At 29.3% G+C, this 12500-nt stretch overlaps 1 pseudogene; it reads right to left on the minus strand.

The window, feature by feature from the left end:
* Positions 1 to 12500, minus strand: part of LOC129856747 (collagen alpha-1(XIV) chain-like) — a 194571-nt pseudogene that overhangs the window by 104696 nt on the left and 77375 nt on the right.

The following is a 12500-nucleotide window of genomic DNA, read 5'->3' on the forward strand; positions in this document are numbered from 1 at the left end:
TAGAGAACTATAGAGAACAACAGAGAACAACAGAGAACAACAGAGAACCGTAGAGAACAGAGAACAACAGAGAACCGTAGAGAACAGAGAACCATAGAGAACAACAGAGAACAACAGAGAAGCATAGCGAACAACATAGAACCATAGAGAACAACATAGAACCATAGAGAACAACAGAGAACCATAGAGAACAACAGAGAACAACAGAGAACAACAGAGAACCATCGAGAACAACAGAGAACAACAGAGAACAATAGAGAACCATAGAGAACAACAGATAACCATAGAGAACAACAGAGACAACAGAGAACAACAGAGAACCATTGAGAACCATAGAGAACAATAGAGAACAACAGAGAACAACAGAGAACAACAGAGAACCATAGAGAGCAACAGAGCACCGTAGAGAACCATAGAGAACAACAGAGAAACATAGTGAACAACAGAGAACAACAGAGAACCATAGAGAACAACAGAGCACCATAGAGAACCATAGAGAACAACAGAGAACCATAGAAAACAACAGAGAAACATAGAGAACAACAGAGAACAACAGAGAACCATAGAGAACAATAGAGAACAACAGAGAACCATAGAGAACCGTAGAGATAGTAGAATACTAGAATAAAATGGTACACATTTTTATCTTCAAGCAACAAAATGTGCCATGGTAGAAAATAGTGTTTAGGCGCTGGATATATACATAGTAATAATCATGTCATTCTGTCAACCACTCTCCCTCTGGATAGTATTTCCTATTCCCCACCCGGCGAAGAAAAGGCGAACTCTGTGAAAAAACCTATGAGAAACAGTGACATACACTCTGAAGGACCTAAAGTTATGAATTCCATATCGGTCTTTCACAGTCAGGCCAACCCCAGCTGTACTGTGCAAGTAGGCTAATAGTAGGTCTACTATTGAAACAGATAAATGAGGCTGTCAACTGAGTCAGGAATTCACAGGTTTCAGAAAAAAAAAATATCCTTCAGGATTTTGCTCTTAAAGTCACCCTTTCTTAATATAAAAACAACAGAATTGGGTGTTCTAAGTCCATAACAATGCCTAAACCACATCAGGAGACCGCTTTTGAGAAAAATCGTAGAAATGTAGATTTTTGAGTGTAGTTACCTTTTTAATTGAAGTGGTTAGCTGTGTTTCTACAGCACATGAGATGGGGACGGCCAAACAGCCACTGGACTGATGCAAAGGCTGCCAGGCTGGCAGGGGCTACTTTGTAGCAGGTAACATTTCATTGAGAAGGTTTTTGGGGAAGTTTCACCATCTATCAGAAGACGGTGAGGCCTGTCATTCTGCCAGGCTGGCAGGGACTACTTTGTAGCAGGTAACATTTCATTGAGAAGGTTTTTGGGGAAGTTTCACCATCTATCAGAAGACGGTGAGGCCTGTCATTAGCATCGCTATATTCTTCCTGTTCCTTAACTGTTTAAAACGGGACGTTTTACTTCACATTATGAGGCATGTCTTGCCTCCCTTTAAAGCAGCTTAAAGCCTAAAATGGGAAAACATTTACAACTTTTGAAGCTAAACATTCTGTGTTCCATCAGCCTCATTGATACGGCGTATCCACTACACTACTTTGATACGCATCGTAGGGATTAAGAAGTGAGTATACGCAATGCCCGGTGTACAATACGGTGGTACACGGCGTATACCCTCCACTACACTACTGTGATACACATCGTAGGGATTAAGAAGTGAGTATACGCAATGCCCGGTGTACAATACGGTGGTACACGGCGTATACCCTCCACTACACTACTGTGATACGCATCGTAGGGATTAAGAAGTGAGTATACGCAATGCCCGGTGTACAATACGGTGGTACACGGCGTATACCCTCCACTACACTACTGTGATACGCATCGTAGGGATTAAGAAGTGAGTATACGCAATGCCCGGTGTACAATACGGTGGTACACGGCGTACACCCTCCACTACACTCTGACTCTATGTAACTTTATCTGACCGGATTTGAACTAGAACCACATGGCAGACTACATGCTGCTCCTGACAATAGCCAGGGACACGAGTCTCTCCTGTGAATGACTTGGTGGGATCAGACAATCAATATTGCCTGTACATTGAGAGAGGTTTATCTCAATATGGATACACATTCTATGACTATAAAGCAGTAACAAGCTGTATGTGTTTTACATAGTTTACCTGCCATAGTGTTGCCACTCATCAGAACCGATGGACAAGCTAAAACAAGATGGATGAAAGGGTTGGTTAAATAATGAATAGGATATTAATCACTGTCATCTCATCATGAATCAAGATCCTCTTATTAAGATTGATTTAAATGTGGATGAATCCTCTGCTTTGTAATAATAACTATTAAATTAAATCACATGACCAAACCTGACATCTGTCTCTATTCTACAGTAGATTATATGAGTTCTGGAAACCACATGACCAAACCTAACATCTGTCTCTATTCTACAGTAGATTATATGAGTTCTGGAACATTCTTCCAATGGCAGCTACTTCAGTTCTGGCAGTACTTACTGGCAGTGGCAGCCTCACACACAAAAGTGATCAGCTGCTCCTCAATTTTCTTGACAGCGTCCAAATCGTCCACAAAGAAGACGTGTCTGTCGCTGGGTTTGCTGGCGATGTTCACCAACTCTCCGTAGTCCGCATCAGCAAAGCCGATGGCAAAGATGATGTAGCCTTCAAAGACATCCAACGTTAAGATTTTAAAACAATATTTTGTTTTTCTTCAGCAATAAAGCAAAAACAATTCCAAAGAAACCATTTGATTGGCCTATCTTACCACTCTCTGACTTGCTAAGTGACCCTCCTACCACTAGCATATTTCTCTCTAAGTTTTGTTTTGGTATGATAGCCATGAATAGTTCTGTTACAACAATATAATACAATGGAATAGTGTACTGTCCTCAGAGGAAGAAACATGGGTTTTATCCACAATAACACCCTATTCCCTATTCCCACACTACTTTTGTCCAGAGTAGTGCACTCTACAGTACAGAGAATAGGGCACTATTTGGGACTCACACTATGCCACTCACCTTCCATCTGCATCTCCTTGGAGACCTTGTTGACGTCGTCTTGGGAACGGCCATCGGTGAGGACCACCAGTACTTTAGGAACCCCCCTCCTCACTCCTCCTTCTGAGGTGAAGATAGATTCTTTCACATGCTTAATGGCTCGGCCTGGATGGATAGGGACATAGTTATATTTCTATGGATAGGAATGACAGAGATCATATCTACACATCACAGCCTGTTGTTAATGTATGGATGACTATCAGACCATGTCTATACAGTCTGTTGTTAATGTATGGATGACTATCAGACCATGTCTATACAGTCTGTTGTTAATGTATGGATGACTATCAGACCATGTCTATACAGTCTGTTGTTAATGTATGGATGACTATCAGACCATATCTATACAGTCTGTTGTTAATGTATGGATGACTATCAGACCATGTCTACACAGTCTGTTGTTAATGTATGGATGACTATCAGACCATATCTATACAGTCTGTTGTTAATGTATGGATGACTATCAGACCATGTCTATACAGTCTGTTGTTAATGTATGGATGACTATCAGACCATATCTATACAGTCTGTTGTTAATGTATGGATGACTATCAGACCATATCTATACAGTCTGTTGTTAATGTATGGATGACTATCAGACCATATCTATACAGTCTGTTGTTAATGTATGGATGACTATCAGACCATATCTATACAGTCTGTTGTTAATGTATGGATGACTATCAGACCATATCTATACAGTCTGTTATTAATGTATGGATGACTATCAGACCATATCTATACAGTCTGTTGTTAATGTATGGATGACTATCAGACCATATCTATACAGTCTGTTGTTAATGTATGGATGACTATCAGACCATGTCTATACAGTCTGTTGTTAATGTATGGATGACTATCAGACCATGTCTATACAGTCTGTTGTTAATGTATGGATGACTATCAGACCATATCTATACAGTCTGTTGTTAATGTATGGATGATTATCAGACCATATCTATACAGTCTGTTGTTAATGTATGGATGACTATCAGACCATATCTATACAGTCTGTTGTTAATGTATGGATGACTATCAGACCATATCTATACAGTCTGTTGTTAATGTATGGATGACTATCAGACCATATCTATACAGTCTGTTGTTAATGTATGGATGACTATCAGACCATATCTATACAGCCTGTTGTTAATGTATGGATGACTATCAGACCATATCTATACAGTCTGTTGTTAATGTATGGATGACTATCAGACCATGTCTATACAGTCTGTTGTTAATGTATGGATGACTATCAGACCATATCTATACAGTCTGTTGTTAATGTATGGATGATTATCAGACCATATCTATACAGTCTGTTGTTAATGTATGGATGATTATCAGACCATATCTATACAGTCTGTTGTTAATGTATGGATGATTATCAGACCATATATGTGGATGGAAAGGGAAGACAGGCACATCAGGGGCAATTAATAATAATAATAATAATAGTAATAATAATAATAATACCATTAATAATAATACTAATAGCACCATTAATAATAATAATACAAATAATAACAATAAATAATAATAGTAATAATACAAATAATAATATAATAATATAATAATAGTAATAATAACAAGAATAATAATAATATAATAATAGTAATAATAATATAATAATAGTACTAATAAAAAGAATAATAATAATATAATAATATTAATAATAACAATAATAATAATATAATAATAATAGTATTAATATAATAATAGTAATAATAACAGTCATAATAATAATAGTAATAATATAATAATAGTAATAATAACAAGAATAATAACAATAATATAATAATAGTAATAATCATATAATAAAAGTACTAATAACAAGAATAATAATAATAATATAATAATAGTAATAATAATATAATAACAAGACTAATAATATAATAACAGTAATAATAACAAGAATAATAATAATAATATAATAATAGTAATAATAATATAATAATAGTACTAATAACAAGAATAATAATAATAATATAATATTAATAGTAATAATAATATAATAATAGTAATAATAACAAGAATAATAATAATATAATAATAGTAATAATATAATAAGAATAGTAATAAGAACAATAAGAGTAAGAATAAGAATATAGTAATAGTAATAACAACAGTAATAATAACAGTACTACTAATAATAGTAATAATAACAGTACTACTAATACTAGTAATATTAACAGTACTAACAGTAATATTATAATAATAACAGTAATAATATAATAATAACAGTACCAACAGTAATAATAGTAATAATAACAGTACTAACAGTAATAATATAATAATAACAGTACTAACAGTAATAATATAATAATAACAGTACTACTAATACTAGTAATAATAACAGTACTAACAGTAATAATAGTAATAATAACAGTACTAACAGTAATAATAGTAATAATAACAGTACTAACAGTAATAATACTAGTAATAATAACAGTACTACTAATAATAGTAATAATAACAGTACTAACAGTAATAATATAATAATAACAGTACTACTAATAATAGTAATAATAACCGTACTAACAGTAATAATATAATAATAATAACAGTACTAACAGTAATAATATAATAATAATAACAGTACTAACAGTAATAATAGTAATAATAACAGTACTAACAGTAATAATACTAGTAATAATAACAGTACTACTAACAATAGTAATAATAACAGTACTACTAATACTAGTAATAATAACAGTACTAACAGTAATAATATAATAATAACAGTAATAATATAATAATAACAGTACCAACAGTAATAATAGTAATAATAACAGTACTAACAGTAATAATATAATAATAACAGTACTAACAGTAATAATATAATAATAACAGTACTACCAGTAATAATATAATAATAACAGTACTACCAGTAATAATATAATAATAACAGTACTAACAGTAATAATATAATAATAACAGTACTAACAGTAATAATATAATAATAACAGTACTAACAGTAATAATAGTAATAATAACAGTACTACTAATAATAGTAATAATAACAGTACTAAAAGTAATAATACTAGTAATAATAACAGTACTAACAGTAATAATATAATAATAATAACAGTACTAACAGTAATAATATAATAATAATAATAACAGTACTAACAGTAATAATAGTAATAATAACAGTACTACTAATAATAGTAATAATAACAGCACTAACAGTAATAATATAATAATAATAACAGTACCAACAGTAATAATAGTAATAATAACAGTACTAACAGTAATAATACTAGTAATAATAACAGTACTACTAATAATAGTAATAATAACAGTACTAACAGTAATAATATAATAATAACAGTACTACTAATAATAGTAATAATAACCGTACTAACAGTAATAATATAATAATAATAACCGTACTAACAGTAATAATATAATAATAATAACAGTACTAACAGTAATAATAGTAATAATAATAACAGTACTAACAGTAATAATAGTAATAATAACAGTACTAACAGTAATAATACTAGTAATAATAACAGTACTACTAATAATAGTAATAATAACAGTACTACTAATACTAGTAATAATAACAGTACTAACAGTAATAATACTAGTAATAATAACAGTAATAACAGTAATAATATAATAATAACAGTACTAACAGTAATAATAGTAATAATAACAATACTAACAGTAATAATATAATAATAACAGTACTACTAATACTAGTAATAATAACAGTACTACTAATACTAGTAATAATAACAGTACTAACAGTAATAATACAAGTAATAATAACAGTACTACTAATACCAGTAATAATAACAGTAATAACAGTAATAATAGTAATAATAACAATACTAACAGTAATAATATAATAATTACAGTACTACTAATACTAGTAATAATAACAGTACTACTAATACCAGTAATAATAACAGTACTAACAGTACTACTAATACTAGTAATAATAACAGTACTACTAATACTAGTAATAATAACAGTACTACTAATACTAGTAATAATAACAGTACTAACAGTAATAATACTAGTAATAATAACAGCACTACTAATACTAGTAATAATAACAGTAATAGCAGTAATAATAGTAATAATAACAATACTAACAGTAACAATATAATAATAACAGTACTACTAATACTAGTAATAATAACAGTACTACTAATACTAGTAATAATAACAGTACTAACAGTACTACTAATACTAGTAATAACAACAGTACTACTAATACTAGTAATAATAACAGCAATAACAGTAATAATTGTTATAATAACAATACTAACAGTAATAATATAATAATAACAGTACTACTAATACTAGTAATAATAACAGTACTAACAGTAATAAGACTAGTAATAATAACAGTACTAACAGTAATACTAGTAATAATAACAATACCAACAGTAATAATAGTAATAATAACAGTACTACTAATAACAGTAATAATAGCAGTACTAACAGTAATAATACTAGTAATAATAACAGTACTAACAGTAATAATATAATAATAACAGTACTACTAATAATAGTAATAATAACATTACTAACAGTAATAATACTAGTAATAATAACAGTACAAACAGTAATAATACAATAATAACAGTACTAACAGTAATAATACTAGTAATAATAACAGTACTAACAGTAATAATATAATAATAACAGTACTACTAATACTAGTAATAATAACAGTACTACTAATACTAGTAATAATAACAGTACTAACAGTAATAATATACTAATAACAGTGCTACTAATAATATAATAATAACAGTAATAACAGTACTAACAGTAATAATAGTCATAATAACAGTACTAACAGTAATAATAGTAATAATAACAGTACTACTAATAATATAAAAATAACAGTACTACTAATAATATAATAATAACAGTAATAACAGTACTAACAGTAATAATATAATAATAACAGTACTACTAATAATATAATAATAACAGTACTACTAATAATATAATAATAACAGTACTACTAATAATATAATAATAACAGTAATAACAGTAATAATATAATAATAACAGTACTAACAGTAATAATAGTAATAATAACAGTACTAACAGTAATAATATAATAATAACAGTACTAACAGTAATAATATAATAATAACAGTACTACTAATAATATAATAATAACAGTACTACTAATAATATAATAATAACAGTAATAACAGTAATAATATAATAATAACAGTACTAACAGTAATAATAATAATAATAATAACAGTACTAACAGTAATAATATAATAATAACAGTACTAACAGTAATAATATAATAATAACAGTACTACTAATACTAGTAATAATAACAGTACTACTAATACTAGTAATAATAACAGTACTAACAGTAATAATAACAGTACTAACAGTAATAATATAATAATAACAGTACTAACAGTAATAATATAATAATAACAGTACTAACAGTAATAATATAATAATAACAGTACTAACAGTAATAATATAATAATAACAGTACTAACAGTAATAATATAATAATAACAGTACTAACAGTAATAATATAATAATAACAGTACTAACAGTAATAATATAATAATAACAGTACTACTAATACTAGTAATAATAACAGTACTACTAATACAAGTAATAATAACAGTACTAACAGTAATAATATAATAAGAACAGTACTACTAATACTAGTAATAATAACAGTACTACTAATACTAGTAATAATAACAGTACTAACAGTAATAATATAATAATAACAGTACTACTAATACTAGTAATAATAACAGTGCTAACAGTAATAATATAATAATAACAGTACTACTAATACTAGTAATAATAACGGTACTAACAGTAATAATATAATAATAACAGTACTAAAAGCAATAATATAATAATAATAACAGTACTAACAGTAATAATAGTAATAATAACAGTACTAACAGTAATAATATAATAATAATAGTACTACTAATAATAGTAATAATAACAGTACTAACAGTAATATTACTAGTAATAACAGTACTAACAGTAATAATATAATAATACCAGTACTACTAATACTAGTAATAATAACAGTACTACTAATACTAGCAATAATAACAGTACTAACAGTAATAATATAATAATAACAGTACTACTAATACTAGTAATAATAACGGTACTAACAGTAATAATATAATAATAACAGTACTAACAGTAATAATATAATAATAACAGTAATAACAGTAATAATAAAATAATAACAGTACTAACAGTAATAATATAATAATAACAGTACTACTAATAATAGTAATAATAACAGTACTAACAGTAATAATATACTAATAACAGTACTACTAATACCAGTAATAATAACAGTGCTACTAATACTAGTAATAATAACAGTACTACTAATACTAATAATAATAACAGTACTAACAGTAATAGTATAACAATAACAGTACTAATAATAATAGTAATAATAACAGTACTAACAGTAATAATATAGTAATAACAGTACTAACAGTAATAATATAGTAATAACAGTACTACTAATACTAGTAATAATAACAGTACTAACAGTAATAATATAACAATAACAGTACTACTAATAATAGTAATAATAACAGTACTAACAGTAATAATATAATAATAACAGTACTAACAGTAATAATATAGTAATAATAACAGTACTACTAATAATAGTAATAATAACAGTACTAACAGTAATAAAAGTAATAATAACAGTACTACTAATACTAGTAATAATAACAGCACTAACAGTAATAACAGTAATAATAACAGTACTAACAGTAATAATATAGTAATAACAGTACTACTATTAATAGTAATAATAACAGTACTAACAGTAATAATCTAATAATAACAGTACTACTAATAATAGTAATAATAACAGTACGACTAATACTAGTAATAATAACAGTACTACTACTAATAATATAATAATAACAGTACTAGCAGTAATAATAGTAATAATAACAGTACTACTACTAATAATATAATAATAACAGTAATAACAGTAATAATAGTAATAATAACAGTACTACTACTAATAATAGTAATATTAACAGTACTACTACTAATAATATAATAATAATAGTACTAACAGTAATAATAGTAATAATAACAGTACTACTACTAATAATAGTAATAATAACAGTACTAACAGTAATAATATAATAATAACAGTACTACTAGTAATAGTAATAATAACAGTACTAACAGTAATAATAATAGTAATAACAGTAATACTAGTAATAATAACAGTACTAACAGTAATAATAATAGTAATAACAGTACTAACAGTAATAATAATAGTAATAACAGTACTAACAGTAATAATAATAGTAATAACAGTACTAACAGTAATACTAGTAGTAATAACAGTACTAACAGTAATACTAGTAATAATAACAGTACTAACAGTAATAATAATAGTAATAACAGTACTAACAGTAATAATAATAGTAATAACAGTACTAACAGTAATAATAATAGTAATAACAGTACTAACAGTAATAATATAATAATACCAGTACTAACAGTAATAATAATAGTAATAACAACAGTACTAACAGTAATAATAATAGTAATACCAGTACTAACAGTAATAATATAATAATACCAGTACTAACAGTAATAATAATAGTAATAACAGTACTAACAGTAATAATAATAGTAATAACAGTACTAACAGTAATAATAATAGTAATAACAGTACTAACAGTAATAATAATAGTAATAACAGTACTAACAGTAATAATATAATAATACCAGTACTAAAAGTAATAATAATAGTAATAACAGTACTACCAGTAACAATAATAGTAATAACAGTAATACTAGTAATAATAATAGTAATAACAGTAATACTAGTAATAATAATAGTAATAACAGTAATACTAGTAATAATAATAGTAATAACAGTAATAATATAATAATAATAGTAATAACAGTAATACTAGTAATAATAACAGTACTATCAGTAATAATAATAGTAATAACAGTAATACTAGTAATAATAATAGTAATAACAGTAATACTAGTAATAATAATAGTAATAACAGTAATACTAGTAATAATAATAGTAATAATAACATGAATAACAATAATCATATATCTATCATAACTAATCTAGCTAGTCTGTTTAATGAATGGCTGTCAGGGGTAGACAACCCTGTTCCTGGAGTGCCACAACTAAGCAGCACACCTGACCAACTGAGCTAATGGATCAGGTCAGTTCAGCCTAAATTCAACACACCTGGTCTTCCTGGTTGGTTAAATCCCAAACCTGCGGCCCTCCAGGACCAGAGCTGCCTGCCACTGAATTATCATTCAGGAGATACTAATAGAGGAAATGTGAAACTCTGATAGGACACATTAAACAAAGAAAGAGGAGCCTGTCTTATCTATTCTAAGTCATAAACCTTGACAGAGACTAAAATCGCCCTAGATCATTAGCCCTATTGTGGGCATCGGAGCGGTCCGCAGAAAGGACGAACAGGTGGGGATCAGTGCAAGTCTTTTTTCTTTACCAATGTGCATGTCTAATATCTCTCTGATGTCTAAGGTCATTCTGTAACAGCAGCTTTTTTAAAACAGCCTCACTGGGATGTTTCTGAATAAAATATGTTTTGCATGGCTGTGCATGGCTGAGGCACTACCAGGGTACTTTGTAACATCTAATAATGAGACAGAGGCTGGCTGAATAGCTTGCTGGCTGAGCAGCTTGCTGGTCGGCCATCCATCCATCCCTCTCCCTCTCTCTCGCCATCTCTTTCTCTCTTTCTCCCTCTCTCTCTCTCGCCATCTCTTTCTCTCTTTCTCCAGCTCTCTCTCGCAATCTCTTTCTCTCTCTCCAACTCCCTTTTAGCTCCCCCCTCTCTCTCCCCTTCTCTCTCCCTCCCTCTCCCTCTCCCTCTCTCTTGCCATCTCTTTCTTTCTTTCTCCCTCTCTCTCTCGCAATCTCTTTCTCTCTTTCTCCAGCTCTCTCTCACAATCTCTTTCTCTCTCCCTCCATCTCTTTCTCCCTCTCCAACTCCCTTTTAGCTCCCCCCTCTCTCTCCCCTTCTCTCTCCCTCCCTCTCCCTCTCTCTTGCCATCTCTTTCTCTCTTTCTCCCTCTCTCTCTCGCAATCTCTTTCTCCCTCCCTCCATCTCTTTCTCCCTCTCCAACTCCCTTTTTAGCTCCCCCCTCTCTCTCCCCTTCTCTCTCTCTCCATGCCTCTTTTTCTCAGCTGTCTCTGTGAGCTTTATTAGAGTGCCTTGTCAGTGAAGATGAATGACAGGCAGAGCTAGTGAACACCAGTCTTGTACCAGGGAGAGTTGTGTCTGTTTCAGCATGGTATTATATTAAACAGAGGTCAAATTGGAATCGCAATATCCATCCAGCCAGGCATGAAGACATGCTGGCCTCTATCAC

This window comes from Salvelinus fontinalis, chromosome 6 (genome assembly GCF_029448725.1).
Source record: "Salvelinus fontinalis isolate EN_2023a chromosome 6, ASM2944872v1, whole genome shotgun sequence".
Taxonomy (NCBI): Eukaryota; Metazoa; Chordata; class Actinopteri; order Salmoniformes; family Salmonidae; genus Salvelinus; species Salvelinus fontinalis.